This window comes from Mytilus galloprovincialis, chromosome 5, assembly GCF_965363235.1.
Source record: "Mytilus galloprovincialis chromosome 5, xbMytGall1.hap1.1, whole genome shotgun sequence".
Taxonomy (NCBI): domain Eukaryota; kingdom Metazoa; phylum Mollusca; class Bivalvia; order Mytilida; family Mytilidae; genus Mytilus; species Mytilus galloprovincialis.
This window is the reverse complement of record NC_134842.1, coordinates 99,757,565-99,779,795: the sequence shown is the minus strand read 5'-3', so window position 1 is coordinate 99,779,795 and position 22,231 is coordinate 99,757,565. Positions and strand designations below refer to the sequence as shown.

The 22,231-nt window shown below is 31.9% G+C and overlaps 1 long non-coding RNA gene across 1 annotated transcript; it reads right to left on the bottom strand.

Moving 5' to 3' along the window:
• Nucleotides 1-16,285: 16,285 nt before the first annotated feature.
• Nucleotides 16,286-19,844, bottom strand: LOC143074896 (uncharacterized). Its single transcript, XR_012978151.1, has 3 exons — nt 19,716-19,844; nt 19,111-19,168; nt 16,286-17,651 (listed from the first exon to the last, which is right to left on the bottom strand). It is a non-coding gene; the product is annotated as an uncharacterized LOC143074896 (long non-coding RNA).
• Between the last annotated feature and the right edge of the window lie 2,387 nt (nt 19,845-22,231).

Genomic DNA, 22,231 nt, shown 5'->3' with positions numbered 1-22,231 from the left:
ATTTGTATAGGTGGCCAATTATACAAATTTTACTAGTTTTAACAAATTTTACAGTCCTCTGGTTATTTTTCCCATGAAATATAAAATCTAATCCTACTCAAACACTAATTGCCTTTCTGACGCACTTATCTTTGATATCGACGCTTCTTGGTCAAAGGTTGGTCTCTTGGGACTATTAAAATATCGTTTTCCTTCAAAATCTTGAAGGTAGACAGATATAAATAGATAGAAACTTGTGACTTAACCAAGACTTGAAGTTATTTATAACTTGTAACCCAAAACAATTACATATGTTCCTTAAATACGTGTTATTACTGATTCTTTCAAAGATGTACAAAATAAGATATTCAAGTAACATTTTTGGCATTATTTTTAAAGTAACCCTTTATGTCTATTCTCCTCTAAAATCTTGCAAATTCTTAAATTTATGATATAAAATGATGTAAAAATTCATGAAAACTACATTTAGTCCTTGCTTCTATTGAAATTAAAAATAAAGTAATTTATATTTTTTAAAAACAAAAATTACCTATATAAGTAACTAAAAAAGGTTACTTGTTTAAGTAACGCCCCTGACTGATCTTTAAAATCAATGTAGTTTCTTTGGTGTATAATATCTTATGCACTAAATACCAGCAACTATAATTCTAAAGGATAATTACGACTTGCAGGTGTACAAATATAAACAAACTATAAAATTAGATTTTAAAAAGGCGTTTTATACTACAATGTATATCCTAAAAGTTATGTAAAGAAATGTGTAGTCTATAATTAGCGGGCATACGTTTTTAAGGGTACTATATGGATAAATCAGTGGATTTCAAATATCAAAAATCGAAAAGTAAACAAAAATGTATCCAAGTAAACGGATGTCCCACTCGAATATTTGAATTAGGGTCCAAACTATAATTTTCAAGTTGATTGGATTTCACTTTCATGAAAAACTACCTTGGCCAAAAATTTTAAACAAACACTTTAACCTGAAGCGGGATAGAATGACAAACGAACGACGGACGAACAAACGAACGGACTAACGCGCAAAGGGACGAATCATTCCTTTGGGTCAGAGCACGAAGTATATATTCTGTTTTCAGGATGATAAAATATCCGGTTGACATTTTAAGTTATGATCCGAAATAATTATTGTCATACTTTAAAATAAGACGTGAGTCATACTCAACACTCTTGCCGGCCGACAGTAGGAAAGGTAGAAAACATGTGTTATCCAAAACGGCAGCTGATTAATATTTGGATTGCATCTTTGAATGGTCAGTGTTTGTTTGACACGTTAAGTTGATTTTATTCTGCTTGAGACGATACTGTTTCAAACCATATAATTTTGATATCAAATGTAGACGTTTCGTAAATCACCTCGATATTATTGGAGAAGCATATCAATTTTGACCACGAAAGGCCAATGGTTAAAACCATAGTTGTGCCAAATGTTTTTTTTTTCTTAAATCTCGAACGTACCCAACAATTACGGAAAGGAAATAGAGAAGATGCAATGACATTTTAAAACTTCCTATTTGATAATTCTATCATTATCATTTGCATTATTATGAGTAACTCTTTTCAAATTGAGGAATATTCCAATGAGTAATGATATGTTACTTTAAAATGATTGAATGAACAATCAAAATAATAGAATAATAAAACAGACCACGTAACCTATCAGTACCATTACGAAGGCAAACACAAACGTATGTATGTGCCCCAGAATAATCTTTTGGAAAAAATTATACAATAATCGAGAACAGTCTAGGATCAATAACACTGGGCAAAGTTAACAAAGGTAAAATCAAATCAAAACGGATCCTACAACACCATTTCAAACACACAAATGACGAGCAGACAAGTATTCAAACTACTACAAAACAGTGAATGGAACACTTAAAAAAAATAACAAGTATAAAAATGCAAATCAGAAATCGAAACTGAGTGATTCAAATGCGGGGGAACTTCCCAATAGCCGGATTAAGTCCATTTTGATCAAAACACTTCAAATTCAAATTTCTATCCAGTTGCCGTTAGTTTTTACTAGGGTATAATCACTGCTTTTTAACTCATGTCCTTCCGATCAAGGTTACCTTATTTCGTGATATCTATGTTCTCCGCTTTCCAATAATCTGGATTTAAAGCTGCAAGCTTGTTTTGATTTTATGTATAATTTAATGATTTTAACAATATTGTTTATATTGAGAAACATTTACAACAATTTTATTTTATGTCAATAAATAGATGCCTCGTATTCATCTGTATGATTAGTGCCTTTCGGAATGTATTACTGACTATATAAGATGTACTAAACGTCATCATTTAAAAAGGTGAAATATAATGCGGCCAAATCTAAGTGTAATGGTTGCTGTTGAATGTACTCGTGAATATTTCAATTTGTATACAATATGACTGTTTTAAAATGTTGCTTGTGCAAACAAATTGTAAGTACCAAGAGATCAAAAGTAAAACGTAATTTAAAATAGGACCATTTGGAAAAGTTGAAAAAGAGAAAAATATCCAAAAGAGTCCATATAACAAGGATAAAATGGATATGCATATGTTTGTAAATGTACACAGGTCCTTTACACTTATGATTGTAACATGCAAGAGATTTGTTATAAAGAAGCAGTTTTTACTTTTGTAGACGAAACGCGAAATTGTTGGCCCTGGTTTATATGATGTGTTATTTGCAACCACTGGGTCGATGCCACTGTTGGTGGAGATTTATTTCTCCGAGCGTCACTGATGAGTTTTTTTTAGACGAAACCCGCGTCTGGCGTAAATATAAAATGTTGGTGCTGGTACAAATGATGATGGAGATTTATTTCCCCGAGGGTATCACCAGCCCATAAGTCAGCACTTCTGTGTGGACTTGAGTTATCATTGATATGTTCATAATTATAAATTGACTGTAAACAAAACTTTGAATTTTGAAAAAAAACTAAGGGTTTTCTACTTCAGAAATAGATTACCTTAGCCGTATCTGGCATAACTTTTAGGAACTATTGATCCTCAATGCTCTTCAATTTCGTACTTTATTTTGCCTTTAAACATTTTTTTTCATTCTTTTGTAGGCGAAACGCGCGTTTGGCGTAAATATAAAATTTTGGTCCTAGTATCTATGAGTTATTTTCATAGAAATTGATAACATTAAAAGCCTTAGAAAGCGATAATTCTAAAGATACGAAATACAAAAAATGTCAGGACACTTTATAAATTTGATTACAAATAAAACCATTAACTGTATCATATGTTAGACCAGAGCATATCAATGATGCAAACATGTTTACTCATGTCACTAATAGTATTTGGAATCTTCTGAGAGGACTTCTTCTCACGAAGCTAAAACACATCTTTAACGATATTTTATTAAAAGTGTTACACTTTTTAAAGTATATATTGTAAAACAGAACCCAATTTAAAAGAGGAAAAATCAAATTATACTGTTTTTTTTTTCTAATGAACACCTAATTTAGTTAACATTATCAGACAAGCTTGTTCCTCAGTCACTGATTAAAGTTTTTACTTTAGAATAAATGTATTCTTATCCCGGTTTTATATTGTTAAGACAAAAAGTACAACGGAAACCATACACTTGGCATAGCTTATCAGCTTCAGAATAATTCTTTTTCTGTGGTTGGCAGCAAAATTTACTATGAATACAACTGCTATCCCATTTAGGATTAACATAATATGTTCTTGGTTATTTTTAATTGCTAACCATTCAAAAGATCGAAAATGATTAGTTATGTGCAATTCATTACATATATTTTGAGAATTAACAGACGTGAAAAAAACATTATGTGATGGCTTTACCACAAATTATTTTTTTTATATATATACGTAATTACATTATGTATATGATTATACAAACCAGTGACATAATAACAAACATTGGCTGATAATAACAAAATTGGGGTTTCAATACAAAAGGAATGTTCCTCTCAGTTGTTATACATTGAAGGGGTAATTGGTACTTTCGATTACTTGAAATTCCCAATTGACCATATTAAATTCCATTTTGCATCTTTATCTAATGGGTTGAATTGCAACAATGCTTAAATCATGAGTATGATTTCTGCTACATTCTTACAATTTGATTTTTTACCATTAGTATACCGCTGTTCAAAATCCATGGACAAAAAACAAAATATGGGTAACAAACTAAAACTGAGGGAAACGCATAAAATATAAGAGGAGAACAACGACACAACCTTAAAATGTAACACACACAGACACGGACTAAGCATTAGACAAAATCCGATGAGAATAACAATTATAACATCAAAACCAAATACATGAATTTGGGATAGAAAATTTGAATTTAAATTTGAAATGTAAATTTGATGGATCTTTAATAGCTCGTTATTTTTTTTGTTATCAGAAGTGCTTAGCTATGATGTATATCAAGATTGCATGTTGTTTTCTTAAAAATGTGTTTTATTCTATAGAACTTTTACGGCTGTGCATTTAATGGTATAATCCAGGTTTATACATGTTATATTAGTACGAAGAAGGTTTTGAAATGAGTACTTCTGCTACCGGTAAAATATTCAACGTACTGTTGAAACGTAAATTACAAAAATAGATAAGATTAAGATTTGCACATTTTTTATAATAAAAAAGATAATGTACTCCATTTTTGAAGGTGAAAACCGCAGAAACATGAATCTTTAAAAAAACACAAAAAAAAAAAACACAAAAATACATTTTAGGAATAAACAACCCCATTTTCGAGATATCAGCCATTGGAAATTTTGCGGGAAATAATTCTTTTAGATTGCCAACAAATATCTTTATTTCATATTTATTTTCCCCGGGTTCTGTTGTATTAAATGAAAACAAATTTAGATTTCCAACTAAGATAACTGTTGTATTAAATCAAAACTGATTTAGATTTCCAACTAAGATAACTAAGGTTTGGTTTCCGTTAAAAGACATTTATTCAAGTGTATAACACTTATAATGTGAAATGTTCGATTGCATTGTCTTAATACCAACACAATCGAATATTTTCTTAACAATTGTTTTTCCATCCTTGTATAAGGAAGTTTTTTCCCTATTATTTTTTTTTTTTCCCTTTTAATAATCAATAGAAAAGTGTCTTAGATAACTAACGTGCACTAGAAGGTAAATAGTAATAAGCAATTCGAAAAGAACAAATCATTAAACAAGAGTTAAGGAAAAGTAAGAATAACAAAAAGGAACTCATGGACAGCATTAAACGTATGCAATGGCTCTATTTATTTTTCTCATTTTTCACGTGTTTCCCGTGCTTTGAGATGATAGTTTATTTTAAATGTGAAAACTCACTACTACATAAGTGTCTGACATAAAACATTCATTTTTGCAAACATATCACTAGAAACCAAACGATAAGAAATTTTATAACGCAGTCGACTTGTTAACATATGAACATGGGGTATGCATTCACAATTGAGACTAGGACACGGTGTTGAATCATGATTCACTAATGTTGTGTTTCGATTTCCTTATAATTTTGTTTATAAAAGTGAGAAACACTTTTTTTAAGTGACCGTCCATCCGTCCTTTATGATGAATGAACTCAGATAACTTCAACATAAGTATTTATAATATTTTCATGAGGAAGCTTTTTTTTCCTTTGTATTAGTTTATTTAAACTCCTACTTTAAATTGGTCAAGTAATATTGAGAAGCAACAAGGGAAAGTATATCCAGCTACTCAGTGAAAAAAGGCAAGTTATAAATATTTTATGAAACAACGTAGCAGGAAACGCTTATCCTGGCGGAAAAAACGGTCTCGTTGCATTTGGAGTGAAATAGTTCTCTCAGCATGCTCAGTGGATGTTTAATACCTTGATTCGTCTCTTCTCATTCAATGTTAGAGATTTAAACATCAGTTAACTACCTGAAGTTTTATTTTGCCATTGCACATGCCATGCTTGTGCCGTCTGTACCCTTAATCCGCTGGATATGTACTGATTAGTGCTAAAGGCTTGGAGAATATCATTCACCAATTAGTTGTTATTGGTTTGAACTAATTTTTAGTAACCACAAGTATTAATCGGTGCATTTGACTTTTCATTTCTATAAACTACCTTATTTTCGTAAATACTTTTTTCGCGTTTTGCCCTTTCCAGCTTATATCGTGGCGGTTGAATTCACCATTTTCAAATTTGTTTTATGTAGTTGAATAAGGAGAGATTCCAGTTTAACTTATTCTCGACGATGTAATTTTCTCGTTAATTTCTTCTTGTGAGTATCTCAAAAATAGTATGTTTGTCGTATGATAGGCGTTTTTGTTTCTGTTTCGTGCGGATGCGGTTGGTTATGCCAATTACATCTGCTTTTACAGTTTGTTCTTATGTTGTACTGTCATAACATGTTTCCTTATAAGCTCGAGGGTTGAGCGCTAACAAACATATTTAATACCGCCGTATTCAGCATGTGCTGGTCCTGAAATAATAGTTAGAAGTCAGTAGTTGTCGTTTATATATGATATCTTTGATTCTTGTATATTGTCTTGTCATAAACACGCATGAAATATACTAGGCTAGTAATGTGTTACATCAGACGCGTGTTTCATTTACTGTTTACAAATTTTTCATTTTTTTTCAAAAACTAAGGCTTTTCTACCTCAGGCATAGATTACCTTAGCTGTATTTGGCAAAACTTTTAGGAATTTTGGTCCTCAATGCTCTTCAATTTCGTACTTTATTTGGCCTTTTTAACTTTTTTGGATTCGATCATCCCTGATGAGTCTTTGGTAGACAAAACGCGCGTCTGGTGTATTTACTAAAGTTAGTCCTGGTATCTATGATGAGTTTATTTACAAAAGAATCAGCAGTCACGCTCGAATCAAAATAGTTAGAAGGACAAGAGCATTAAAAAAAATGGGTCAAGGCTAAGGCAAAAACTATACTGTGGGTACGAAAACAAATCAGTGTTTCAAAAAATTAGTAAAGTTCAGAAATTAAATTGATGTCAACGCAACATTTCTTACTACTGGAATGGAACTATTATCGGGAACAAAACGTCCTCTATCAGTGGAATCGATCACAATCGTGTAGACATCACTTATAATATCAGACTATTGTTTGTTGCGTTTTTTTTTTGTTTGAATTTATTCTTATTCTGTCATGTTGGATTCCTGTATAGCTTTCTAACCGCTACGGTTTTGCTCAAAGTTGACGGTAGTTAATAGAAATAACATTCAACAAAACTATGGATACTTTTGTAGCAGGCAACCATTTCACATCTCATTAATTATATTAAAATTTAAAAAAAATGGTAAAAAGTAATTTTAACTTTATAAACATTTTTTTTCAAAAAATGAGACACATACATATATACTAGAGACAACATGTAAACCGCTAGATCTGACTAGTCGATACAATGTGGTTAATTAAAGTCATGGAATTCTATTACACATACATGTTGAAACAACTTTAGAACCATTGATACTTGTTGTTAAAATTCAAAAACCGAAGTTTACACCTGGAGTGATTATATAATAACTGATATTCAGTACATGTATATCATTTGATATTTTTAACAGTTAAGGAAATTGTGAAAGTATTTCATAATAAGTGTTACGGAATTATATATAACAAAATTTTTCTTACAGGCATCATGAACGCAAACTCCACAGACCAAGTCAGTAATGAAGATGCTAATTTATTTGGAATGTGGAAAATCACCTATTGGGATATATATGGTGTGAAACGTTTTCCATATCGTGGAAATCGTAGATATACACCATTACTCTACCAATCGTTAGACATGTTAGAAGGAGGGATGATTATCTCAAATGATGTTTTCGGACTTACAATCAGTCAGTTTGAACGAATGTTTAAAGCTTGTTTAGATAGAAGGAAAATACACGAACAATACATCACAAACCTTAGATATCCTGATAAATCGTCAAATGAATATCTGGAATTCTTAGAGAATTGTACAGACTGCAATACGGGTAATTACTATTGTATTACTACCACTTGGTCAATGCCTCTGCTGGTGGACAAATAGTTCCCGAGGGTATTACCAGCCCAGCAGCCAGTACTTAGGTACTGGCGTGATAATACGGATGTGTTGTGTTATTAAAATTTGCTGTTATTAAATTATAAATTATTATAAATTAAGGAATGTATCTCCCTCATGCAAACCTCTGATTCCTTTCACGGATTTGGCTATACTTTTTGGACCTTTTGGATTATACCTCTTCATCTTTTATCTAAGCTTTGGATTTCAAATATTTTGACCACAAGCATCGCTGAAGAGACATGTATTGTCGAAATGCGCATCTGGTGCAAGACAATTGGTACCGTTAGTTTTATTTGGAATGTTAATTTCTAAAACTATAGGCAATTACAGTCACATACTAGATTTTGATGTCATCAACTAGAATTAACATTCTACAAAGAGAAAAGATACCAAGATGTAAATCGTAACCACATGCTAAAGAAAACAGTCATTCCAATTAGAATAAAAGGGTATCACCAGCTCAGTAGTCAACACTTCGGTGTTGACATTAATATCAATAATGTGGTCATTTTTACAAATTTCCAGTTTACTTAACTTTAAATTTTTCAAAAAACTAAGGATTTTCTTATCCCAGGCATAGATTACCTTAGTCGTTTTTGGCACAACTTTTTGGAATTTTTTATCCTCAATGCTCTTCAACTGTTTACTTGTTCGGCTTAATAAATATTTTGATATAAGCGTCACTAATGAGTCTTATATAGACGAAAACGTGCGTCTTTAGTACTAACATATAATCCTGGTACCTTTGATAACTATTCAGTTATACGCCTATGAAAACCACCAAAGGGAATTCCAAAATGATAAGTTTTGTTTCAATGGTTGATAAATGTCACACATGTCTTACAATATAAAACACTAGACGTCAATGTTGTCTTCATGTCACTCCTTTTTGACGCTTTAATCAGAAATATTGTTAGGAATAAATCTCATGCAGATAACAAACGTCATTAACTGGTTTTATGATAGATAAGTATATACTATACACCTATTGACTGGGTGTGAGGGTAATAGCAAGTTTGTTGTCCCTGAGATATCAACTATTGCTCGAGGCAAAGCCGAGAGCAATAGTTGGTATGCGAAGGGACAACACACTTGCTATTACCCGCACAACCAGTCATTAGGTGTTTTATTATACTGAAAACACAGTCATAAAGTGTTTTTATATACCAAATTAACTAATTTTCTAAAAGTGTACAAGTATCATCTGAAAGAAATGAAAATTATGTCACATGCGTTGACATGCACAAGATGAACTAAACGTTTTTTAAAGTTCTTCTTGTATTTGTAAATATTTCATTAATTGCAATCAAGACTAGTCTAGAAATACTTGTGTTAAATTTTCCGTGCATATAATACATTTTAGCTAAGATACACCAAATGCATATTCACTTTTAGAATACTACTTCAGAACCCATATTATGAACAAGGTACTATATTTTAGATCTTTAAAAATGCGTGCGAAGATTTTCTCTCTTTTACAATTGCTTCTTGTAAGTCAATCGACACAAACAGTTTATACCGTTTACAATATATGGGTATGACGTTGCCAAGCAAAATAGTCAATGACATCATTATTGTCCAATGAAAAATAAGCATGAAAAGTACGGGAAAGATGATTATGAAACTATTAACTGGGGTAATAGTCTTTGAAACTATTGACTGACAAATAGTCTGTGGAATGAAATAGCACAACTATTTCATTATTTTTTATATAGAAAAATCATACTGAGGTATAATAAATATATATATTATTTTATAGATCAACTGCTTTGGCTCAAAAATGAAGGGAGGGAGAAATACTTTTACGAATGCCTAGTAAACGAAATTGGTACTGAAATAGATATACGAAAAAGGCAAAGACTTTTTATCATACAGGATATGATCTACAATGGAATTATGCCTCAAAAAAGGCGGATAGCAAGTGGGAGTCTGTCAGAAGGACTTGACTTACCTGGCAGTGATTTCGATATAATGTACGAAATGATTGACATCGATGTAATACATAATGTAAAGAAGATTAAACACCCAATATATCGTACTACATGTGTTATGGAGAACGACATCAATTATCCTGGATTTACTAGACTTAGATTGGTAGCAGACAAAGATGGAAAATCGTTCTTAACACCGTGTGCCCGTTGTAAAAGCGTAAACGAATCCCTCTTTGTGTCGTCTAGTGGTAAAGGGTTATATTTATCTGTTAACCGCTTTCTTCGTAAAATGTGGCATTCGTTTTCGTTTACAAAATGTATGCCGATATTTTTACACGGTCCATGTTTTTCAGACGAAAGACAGATTTACGATATTACATATTGCCTACGGAGTAAATATCTTCCCCGAAACGCAATACCATGGGGAACCCGTCATCGATGTCAATGGCCCCCTAATTTAGTTATTGACAGGATCATAGATAACGGATGTTTGTTAGTACCTATAGGACCTAAGACTACATCAGATAATGACTTATTATGGAGATTGTCTTTCTCTGTGGCAGAGAAAATGCTTGTTCATTCGTTAAATTTCACACAACTGTTATGTTACGGTCTACTCAAATTAATGTTAAAGCGTATCGTTAGCACACAAGATGAAGTGAAAGATTTATTGTGTTCTTACTTTTTAAAGACGGCTGTATTTTGGGTTTCGGAAGAAGTGGATATTGACAAATTTCAATTATCTCAATTACATCATTGTTTTTCTCTCTGTCTAGATAAACTAATATCATGGGTAAACACCTGTACCTGTCCAAACTATTTTATACCTGAGCACAATATGTTCCTAGGGAAGATCAATTTCAGTAACAATAAGATACTGATATGTGTACTTGAGAGTATTAAGTGTAGAGGGATTGATGGATTAATACAGAATCTATTTCAGTTTGACAATCAAAACCACCGTTTATTAGGTACCCAGTTTGAGTCTTCGTTCATCATGTTAGACATTCTACGTTATACATGTTATAGGTTTGTTGAAGGGATGTCTCGTTCCGAACACATTGAATTTTATTACAATGGACTTGCAATGACTGAATCTTTAATAAAGTCCGAATCGTCAGAATTTGTAATTGGTTTATGTAAATTGTATAACTTTAAAATCAAACAATTGGCAGCACAACTACTACCATCGCCGAATACAATGGTAAAACCGTACAACATACGCAAATGTTATCATCAACATTATCAAGACGGCATCAATACAGATGCTGTGTCTGGTTGGTTGTTATACGCGTCGTTCTATTATGTTACAGGAAACTTCAACGTTACACTCAAAATAACGGATTATGTACTATCAAGATGTTCACCTGATATGGTGTGTATAGGTTACGGACATATCTGTAAATTACATGTGAATTATTACAAACACAATGTACATTCTGAAGTGACATTTATCGACCGAATGAAAATAGCCGTTATAAACAATGTCATGTACTTGAAATACTCTTCGTTAATACCAAAAGAACTTAAGCTGGAAGTGGAAGACCAATTCACGATAATACCGTCTGTTGTAATGTCTCACTGCCTTAGATTTCTATGCTATCATCATCTTGGTGATATTTATAATAAAGAACACGCTTTACATGATTTATATTTAACAGTGAAGGAACAGTATTTAATTCAGGGTAATCTTTTTTCTTGTTCAATAACAATACTTGGAGTATGCTATGAGATATCCGGTGCTAGAGATAAAGCCTATCAGTGTTATACGGAAGCACTGTTATGTGATGGTATTTTATCTAGTACAGCAGAAAAACGAAAATCAAAATTAGAGGCCAACAAACGTGAAACTTGAGATAGTAATGAAATATTGAACTTTACTTTATGTAAATCAAGATTCTGACCTGCGTATTATTCATTACATTAATCATTTGTAATACTGAAAAATAGCAGGCAGTAGATAATATATACCTACAAGCAATAAAATCTTCAGAGTGATTCGTTTATATCTTGACACCATAGATGTCACATATCGAGCAAGATCTGATTACCCTCCCGAACCAACTGAGATCAACCCTGGTGTTTCGTTTGGTTCGCTGTCTTAAGTTTTATATGTTGTGTATTGTATAATATTGTTAGTAGGTCGGTCTTTTCCATTCTTCAGTCATTGTGTTGTCAGTTTATTTTCTACTTATGAGTTTTAATGTCCCTGTGGTATCTTTCGCCTCTCTTTTTGAATATGTTATGCTATATCAGTTGATAAAGAGATAGGTTTTCAGTGTTACGAGAAAGCATTTAAATTTGATCGGCGTATATATCAAACAGTAAAACTAGTGAATTGAACCTGTTTTGCCGTCTAAGATATACTTGATCATATCCTTGAAAGCAAATAGATATTCATCTATCCCTAGTTTACTCCATCAGTATTTATCGTAACATGAACCTGGATTTTTCTTTTTTAATCGACTAATGAAACTAAACATCAGTATAATCTACAATTTCAGTAATGTACTAATATAGTACAAATAATGTTAAATACATTTATCCTAATATATCATCTACAAAACGCTAGACAGAACAATTCTTAACAAATTGTGCAGGTACCTTCTCCGTTTATGATACTCGTTTAATTACCTCATTTTGTACTTGATAGTTGATGTGCCATTGTTGAAAATGAATCAGTCATTTTTTTTTAATTACTATTGATTTGGATCGGTATGTTATCCAAAGTATGTCTTGTGCTTATACGGTCGTTGATCATCAAGGCCGTTTCAAGACGAACAAACAAGTTTGTTTCTTTTTGTATCTATACTAGGACTGTCAGTTTTCTTAACTAAGGTCTGTGGACTTTTCCGGGCATTCCGGCTTCGTCCACTAATAAAAACTGATTGCCACAAAATGCGGTGCCTTAAAAAAAGCGTTAAAATACCATAAATCAAATCAAAATCACTTCGTTGGTGCAGTATGAATTAACGACATATGTGATGAGTAGGTTAACAATCCTAATCTGTCTCTACATACGTGTTCAAATATAAATGTTGTTAGTGCTATTTTAACGCAATCATTTTTTCAATTGACTGTCCTAATCCAGATGATTTCGTATGGTTGTTTTTCATAAGTGTCTGTCATATTTATGTTTGTTCTATGTTGTAGTACAGAAAACATACCTTTTTTAATTGTTACACATTTTTAGTAATTTCTTATTTTTTCAAGGAGCATTTTCTTCTAGTATGTGAAATCTACACAGTGGCTTCAAGTGACAGTAATTTCAGTTCAATACACTACTTTAGCCTGGTTAGCTGACATTTTAAGTATACCATTAAATGTACAAAAGACCATACTAGTGCTGGTAGTCAATTAGTACCATAAAAGCCACATTGTACTTCTTAACTGTAAAAAAGACAATGTTTTTCCTTTTTTCCTTTTGTATTATTTTCGTTAATGCAGTTGAACAATCTTTTTTTTATGAAATCGAATGTACTGAGTTCATGTTACATAAAGTAAGAAATCGGTAAATAAGGAATAAACTATTCATTGGGTGTAATAAAGAAAGGGAAATCTCATTAGACAAAAAGAAGTGAGACAGGGTAGGTCGATATTGTAAGCGTTACCTGCTACGAATTCATAAGCCGCCATTAAAACATGTTTGTGTAGCCAGATAGTACACTCTGGCCATTTGGAGACCTAAATGTTAAATTCTTGATAGGAATGGGCTTTAAGACCTTTTTTGGTTGAAACTGTCGAAAGCTACGGATTTTGGGACGGTATATTTACTGACAGGAGAAGTTCTATCTTAAATGAAATCAAAGGTTATCTTTTTGTACATATTTTCGTTAAAAAGCGCTAATATTGATTACATTAAACACTAATATGTTCTCAAAAAGAGGCTGCACGGGTTTTGATTGGATCATCGGCAGAAATTTCTAAATGTATTGCACACAATGTATATTTTGGAGAATAACACATATTAGAATCACAGATTCTGAGAAAGTCCGACATAAACTGAATTTATCAACAGCATGACAATTATTTTGTGTTTGTCAATGTGCTTTATATTATTTTTGGTAACAAGTAAAAAAAAAAATCAACTTTGTTGTCAATTGCATTAACTGATATTAACAAAATATAGTTGAACTACAAAAAGAAATTGTATGTAACCTTAAAACATTTAATGCAATATAAGATTTAACTTATTCGATATTCAAGAGCTTGCAGCTCCTACTCAGACTTTGTAAAACGTCATCAGTGTCTGAGTAGAAAAGTAATGAACCAGGGGTATGTCAAAGAACGTCTTGTCCTTTTTAAAAAAAAAATCATCGGAAGGTACCAAGACCTTGTTGATAATTAAATTAACGGTACATATTTTCTTGCACCAGATGCGCATTTCGACAATACATGTCTCTTCAGTGATGCTCGTGGCCAAAATATTCGAAATCCAAAGCTTATATAAAAGATGAAGAGCTATAATCCAAAAGGTCCAAAAAGTATAGCCAAATCCGTGAAAGGAATCAGAGCTTTGCATGAGGAAGATACATTCCTTAATTTATGATAAATTCTATCATTTTGTAACAGCAAATCCTAATAACACAAAAATCCGTATTTTCATGCCAGTACCGAAGTACTGGCTACTGGGGTGGTAATACCATCGGAGACTTATAGTCCACCAGCAGAGGCATCGACCCAGTGGTAGTAATTACATTAACGGTACCAATTTTCTTGCACCAGATGCGCATTTCGACAATACATGTCTCTTCAGTGATGCTCGTGGCCAAAATATAAATAAAGCTTATATAAAAGATGAAGAGCTATTATAATCCAAAAGGTCCAAAAAGTATAGCCAAATCCGTGAAAGGAATCAGACCTTTGCATGAGGGAGATAAATATTCCGTATCAACTTCTCAAATAATACACGATGGTCCTGATGTATAGATTCTGAGAACTGATGTTATCTATCATCTTAACAACGTGTTTTATTGTTCTTTCATTTTTCTTTGTTCTATTAATACTATTACTTTTACTGTTGAATGGTTTTATGTGATATCTGTTTGACGTGGTTCGGTACTTATACATCTTGTCAATGTGTTTGTATTGGCTTTCATTTTTGGTGGTTTGTTTTGTATATGCGAATTTTTGTATTTTTTTGTTTGTTCTTATAACGTGACTCTGTACTTTAAAACATTCCATCAGTATGATATTGTTCTATTATATTTCATTATGATATATTTCTATTATGAATTACTATATACGTTGAACCTCCAACGTTAAAATCATGTAATCGCGTAGTGGAATTAACTTTTTTTGGATTCATATAAATTCTATATAACACTTTTGAACTAATTTGAATCTCGGTCTATTTCTGAATTTTATTCTTACATACTGTTGATTTTTTAACCCTGTATGCTAACATTGCCTATGTAAATTTCAAAATTTTTTGTATGCACATTGAACGACAATTTGTTGTGACGTATAAAAAAAATTCTGACGTCAGACACTCAAATCAATCAATATGTTCGTAGATAGTAGATGTTTTTGTGTTCTGTTAAATTGTTCCTTTTAAAATAGTTATACGATGAAGACTGATGTACCCATATTTTGACTATTTTATCTATGGTGTCTGTATATTTAACGCATCAATGTAAATATTACGAAATTTGATGAGACTGTCATTAAAGTGAAAGGATTAGCACTATAGAACTAGGTTAAATCAACTTTTTTCTACATTTGAAAATGCCTGTCCTAAGTAAGGAATATGACAGTTCTTGTCCATTCGGTTTTCCTGCGTTTTATTATTTGATTTTGCCATGTGATTATGGACTTTCCGAATTGATTTTCCTCTAAGTTCAGTACTTTTGTGATTTTACTTTTTATGTATGTTTATAGTGACATAAATATAAATTATGTTTAACACAGGAACAAGTGATCAGTATGCTGGAGTTTCATTTTGACGCATATTAGTTGAATTTGGAGGTAGACTTTTTCAACAAATCGTCAGCATTCCAATGGAAAGCTTGCAGTGTCTACTCAGATTTTGTAAAACGTAACGACTGTCTGATAGGTTTCTTTGTTTATCAAACCCCTAAACTCTATGACGTCACGCCATTGAAAAAGCATGGACGTAACATTTGAGCAAAACTTTTACCCTAATATCATCTCACGTTTTAACAAAAACAAAACATCTACTGAAAGCTGAGACTCAATCCGTGTAACCTTCAACTTATATAATTCCTCCATTAGTGCTCCCGACATTCTATTGGCGTTTTGGGTTGATACATATTTGATGTTGAAAACGCAACATTATATTATTTATCAAAATTTTATTTTAATGGCCCGGTATTATCTTTGTTTTGTTTGTTTTGTTCAAACAGAAAATTGGCATCATAATTTGGATCAGGCAACTATGTCTCACCAGAAACAAAAATGTACTAGAAAAATAAATAACAAATGATAACAGATTTCTTCAAGCATTCCCTTTTTTGTTGTTTCAACAGAAGCCTCGTTAAAATATGTATTTTTCATTCGTAAAATTTGCTGAAATGTATCAGTTAAAATTCATATGAAACATGGTTTCACTTTCAATTAATACATTTTATATACAACATTGTTCAACAAATTAAAAATTGTATCAGATTAATCTTTTTTTTAAATTTTTAAAGGGTTTTGATCATGTTGTCAATTTGTGTTAGCTTGGTATGATACATCAAAGTGAAATATTGCAGAAAACGTAAAGGACCCAAAATGATTAATAAACAATTATTGTCGATGACCTTACATTAGTTGATGATATATTTTTGTTCAACATCAAATCAGCTCGTATATGCAACATCAAATCAGCTCTTATATTCAACATCAAATCAGCTCTTATATTCAACATCAAATCAGCTCTTATATTCAACATCAAATATAAAAGCACTCGCATTACCAGTGGTACGAACTACCAATCTGTTTTCCTTTTTGTCAAAGTCAAGTGATATTGGTGATTCAAGTGAGTCAAAACTTGTCAGTATATCCCTATGAAGTGTGCCATCAGGGGAAATAACCACAATTCTATCACTGTCAGCATTAGCTAAATAAACATTTCCCTTCGAATCTGTTGCCATGCCGTAAATATCCTTATAGCCTTCCTTGTCAAATTCCCATTTAACATTACCACTTAAATCACAACAAAATAGCACAAATCCGTCACAAAAGAAAAACCGGTCTCCGTCTACTGTCAAATAACCGAGATCAATACCAGGATTTGGAAATGTGCGCAATACGTGACCCATAAGATCCATCACTACTATATCACTGGCATCAACATATAATGTATCTTCGCTGCATGATATTCCATAGCATTCACCACTGGTTGGAATTGTTCGTACAACAGTGTCATTTGATATATCTATTATTTGTATGACTTGGTATCGTGTACATCCTACTGCCACGGTGTTATTGTTTACACCTGTTATGTATCTTGGTCGGTAGTCTATACCCAAATAACGGATATCATTACTTTCTACCATACTAATAATTAGCCTGTCATTGATGTAATCAGGAAATACTACATTTAAGCCAACGAATGCACAGTCTATAATTTCAAAGTAGTCGTTGTCATGGCATTCGAAAGTTATTTGTCTTCGCAAAGTAACTGCAGAAGGAAAGTTATTTACAGGAATCTGAGCTTGTGTGTAGTTTTCCACTGCTGCAGTAGTAATTTCTGAAATATCATAGATAAAGGAGATGTAATCAGGCAATTGTTGACCTCCTTCATATATCGTTTAGCAGTATAAGTTAAAATATTTCGAAGTTCCATAACCAAACGTTCTCAAAATAATTTAAAGGAATTAATAATAAGGTTTTAAATTGTCGAAATGTCTTTATTACGAGATTTTCAAACATATATTCACTGACAGATAATCATAGATTATTGTTGATCATCTCAACGGGACTGATTTTCTCGCTTACGCTGGCAAAGTGAGAAAAGCAATCTAGTTGAGATGGCCAATTGATAATTTGTTGATTGCTATTTTACCTATGACGACGTTGTTAAGTTCTTGTCAAAATCATTAGCAACACAAAGTGCCCCCTAAATGTCTAGCAATTATTTTCCATATCACTCGACTCCGCTTAGAAAGGAAAACACCAGTCAGCAGGATTAATTCAAAAAGTGATTGGTGGGAGAATTTCATTCATACAATTGAGGATAGAAACTATTATAGAGTAAAATAGACAATAACCCAAATAAAGAGGTGCATGTTATACAGCAAAAAACATGAACATGCCCTTTTAGCCTCAAACACTACATTTGCATGACATCTGCTGTTAACATTACCTTTTTCTATGTAATACTCTGATCGATTGGTCTAATTTGGTTAATTTTTCAAATTTGCAGGCAAGCCCCTTTTGCACTTAAAATCGATATGAAGTCTAATGCATGCTTGATAAGGTTGTTATAGAGACTAAAAGAATTACGATACACGTATGCATTGCACATTTAAAGTAAAGAGTTACCTTGTTGCGTAGCTGTAGTTGTATTGTATTCGTTAAATACCTCTACTAGAAAATAATACAAAATGTTTACAAAACGTATAACAATTGTACATTCCTTACGTTCTTATCCCTAGACCGACGACTATTGTCGTGTTTCTGTCCACTTTTATTAAATTTATCTTCATGATATTTATCGTGCATGATCAAACAGTCAGTTGCAATTGTCCCTTGTCAACTTTGTACCATCTTAATACTCGTATATAATAGTTCGGGCACAAGTTATAAATGTTCACGGGGAGAAGGAAAATCTTTGTATTTAATGACTAATGGGGGACCTGTTATTAACTTAAACTTCATCGTTCAGATATTTGTCACTTTTATATTTGTCTCTCTCGCAATCACTCAACCCCTCAAGCACGATATGAAGGCAAGCGAAAATATTATGCAAATATGGTAAGTACTACAATCAATAATTCTGTAAAGTATATTTCTTTTTTTTTTTGAAATTCTATAACCCCTCGTGTACAATATAAACAAGAAACATGTAAAAGAAAAATGAAAAAAATCCGAAAGCAATCAAACCTCGAAAAATACTGACTGCAGCGACTTGAACAATTGTATGAAATTAACTACGTAGATTTTTGTGTATAATAGTTATATAGGGATAAATTAACTGAGATCGTCACCTTTACAACCAGTCGGTGGTACTGTTTCTGCTGCACTTGAGTCTACAGATGTCATTGCCTGAAATTCCAAAAGAAATAATGTATGAATAGATTTTACTTTATAAAATGTATTACTTGAAGATAATAATGTATAGTATTAGTAGATATACATTTGGTTTAACATAAGGAATAGTTAATACCATTTTATTATATGACTTCCCTTATGTGACCATAACCACATACATAGTACGTCCTCAAATAGTGTTTGCGTTCAAAATTAATAGAAAACATTGACCATCTCAAAAGTATTAAATAATGATTTTACTTATTCTTAGTCTCTTCTTTAAATAAGGAAATATTAATCTTTATTACTGCTATTAATTAAAAAAAATATTGATAAGACTCAACGGTGATGCGTAAATGAATCAAAACAATAAGAATGCCAAAATTACAAAATTCCATTATAAAACCAAGGCGTCTGAACATGAAAAAAAACAAAAACGACACTCCATACAAAACTATTTGTTCTCTTAAGTTTGATAACGTACACATATATGCATACACAATGAAAAACTACATGTTACCTATTGGATTTGAATCGCAAATACTGCAAAAGTATTACTTACCTTCTATATCAATGTTTTCAAAAGGGCATACAAATCAGTGATACACGAGTAAATGACGGTATTGTTGTATATATAATATACCTAAATGAAGTTTTTTGCTACACAGTATGTGTAATGTATTTTCCTGGGTGTCAGTAGATTGTGGAATACAAAAGGTAAGGTAAGTTTAAATGCCACAGGTAAATCGATCATCCATCACCATGGATTTTTCTATATATATAGAACTTATACACACGTTGTTTGTAAATATATCGATGATCTTAGATAGATTCATAATTCAGGTATTTGATGAAATGTAAGAAAATCAGTACATATTTGTAAATGTTGGTATATATCAGATAATATCCTGATCATTTGCAAGTATTTCTCGTGTCAATTGTGTTATTGTTTTAAAAGAGGGACGAACGATACCAAAGGGACAGTCAAACTCATAAATCTAAACAAACTGACAACGCCATGGCTAAAAATGAAAAAGACAAACAGTTGTTTTATTGTTTTATTGGGGTTTTAAAATATACGGTATTGGTGTTGCATTGTTTAAGTCCATTTTTTGTGTTAATTTGTGTTATATGATAAACTGTATAGTGTATAAACAGGTATTTCATACATGTGTGTCTTATGAGTATTTTTTTTTATTTTCTACTTATTCTATCATTTCTAATTTCACAACATGTAGAGTTTCGTACATCATTTTTAAAATTGTCTTTTAATTTTTCTTATGATCTTATTGTTGTAAAAAATTAGTTATTCAACTGTTGTGTCAAATTGTAGAAATGCGGTGATAACAAAACAGAAAAATGCAAAATCAAAATGCCTTTTTTTTTCTTTCAAAATTTCAATAAGTTCTTGTACCTCATTTGCCGTAAAGAACGCATGTTTGTTTACAATGATTTATAAATACTTTTATATTATGTAAACAAATGTTATAAAACACCAACCTAATGAAGACTCTAAATGTATTCCAAGAAAGACTTTTACGAAGTTCTTGAAAATTGAAAGCGCAGTTGATACAGTTGTTAAAAACAAAACTTTGTACGTTCTAGCATTTGGTCCTGATTAAAGCACTTTCATGTTCTGTGTAAAAAAAAAATTACATCAGTTCCAACTTTAGTATAAGTGCTATGAATATGATTATTTCCTACTGAAATAAGTATAGAAATACATATTATATTGGGCGGTAAGATGTAGAAAATGTAGGACAAAATTTGCAAGCCTTACTTTCAAAATGATTTCGCCTGTATGATATGTAACATCACATCAATGTGTATTATATACACCCCTGAGATCACCCCTGGTTTTTGGTCGGGTTTGTGTTGTTTATTCTTTGGTTTCCATGTTGTGTCATGTGTACTATTGTTTGTCTGTTTGTCTTTTTCATTTTTAGTCATGGCGTTGTCAGTTTGTTTTAGATGTATGCGCTTGACTGTTCCTTTGGTATCTTTAGTCACTCTTTTATACTTATTTGAACAATGGATTTTAAAAATATTGCCTCTAAATAACATGTAAAAACGTGTAGCTATCCTCATATTTTCCTAAGTATTAAGAACATGTTGGCATTCTTCAATTAATGAATATGATTCTACGATTTTATTTGTAATCATGAAATTGTCTTATTTACTGGCCCTCGATTTTCAACCTGTACAAGTGCACGTGTTACAATTATGGAGTATTTGATCTTAAAAACTATTTACTCTTGTTAAACAGTTATCAATACATATATGACCATCATGGCCATATTAATGGTAATTCATTCCAGCAGCGAAAAACTAATATGTTTTCACGAATCAACATAATCAGAAAAACTAGATCCAACACTTTGTATTCGGGTGTTACTACATAGTGTTGCATCTAGTTTTTCTGATGATGTTTATTCGTGAAAACATATTATATTATTCATGCCTATACAGCAACAAACCACAACCACTGAATTACATAATACTGACGTGGCCAAGGCACACCACCTGTCCGTGGCCCGCATTACTTTCTATGTCATTATGTTTTATTTCATACAATTATATGGGGGCGGGATTAATGTACCGTATATTAAACACCAGACGGTACTGGTTATCGGAACTTTAGATACATCAAAACAAGGTACTTCATATTTGAGAAACAGGCAAAATATCCAAATATGTACTACTCAATTTTAGGATTCAAACATACATTTTTGTATTATTAAGAATTGTCAGTCGATGTTTGTTCAACAAGGATCACGAGTCCTTCGTCTTTCATGTCATACCGTGATAACTAACATATATATTCTATATAGTTTTATATTGACACCTATCCGTAGGAATGTTTGCTTTCAAACTGTACATGTCCTAATTTTGTGTATGCTCTAGTGTCATCGAGTTCGAATTCTAGGTGGTTCTATATGTTTATCGCAAAACAAAAGAGTTTGACACAAACCATATTTACATATTACCACAGACATCCTTGATCCCGTATGTAAGGTTTACTAGTTTTCGGAGACAAATACAAATAAGCGATAACTAAAAGAAGACAACAAAAAATAG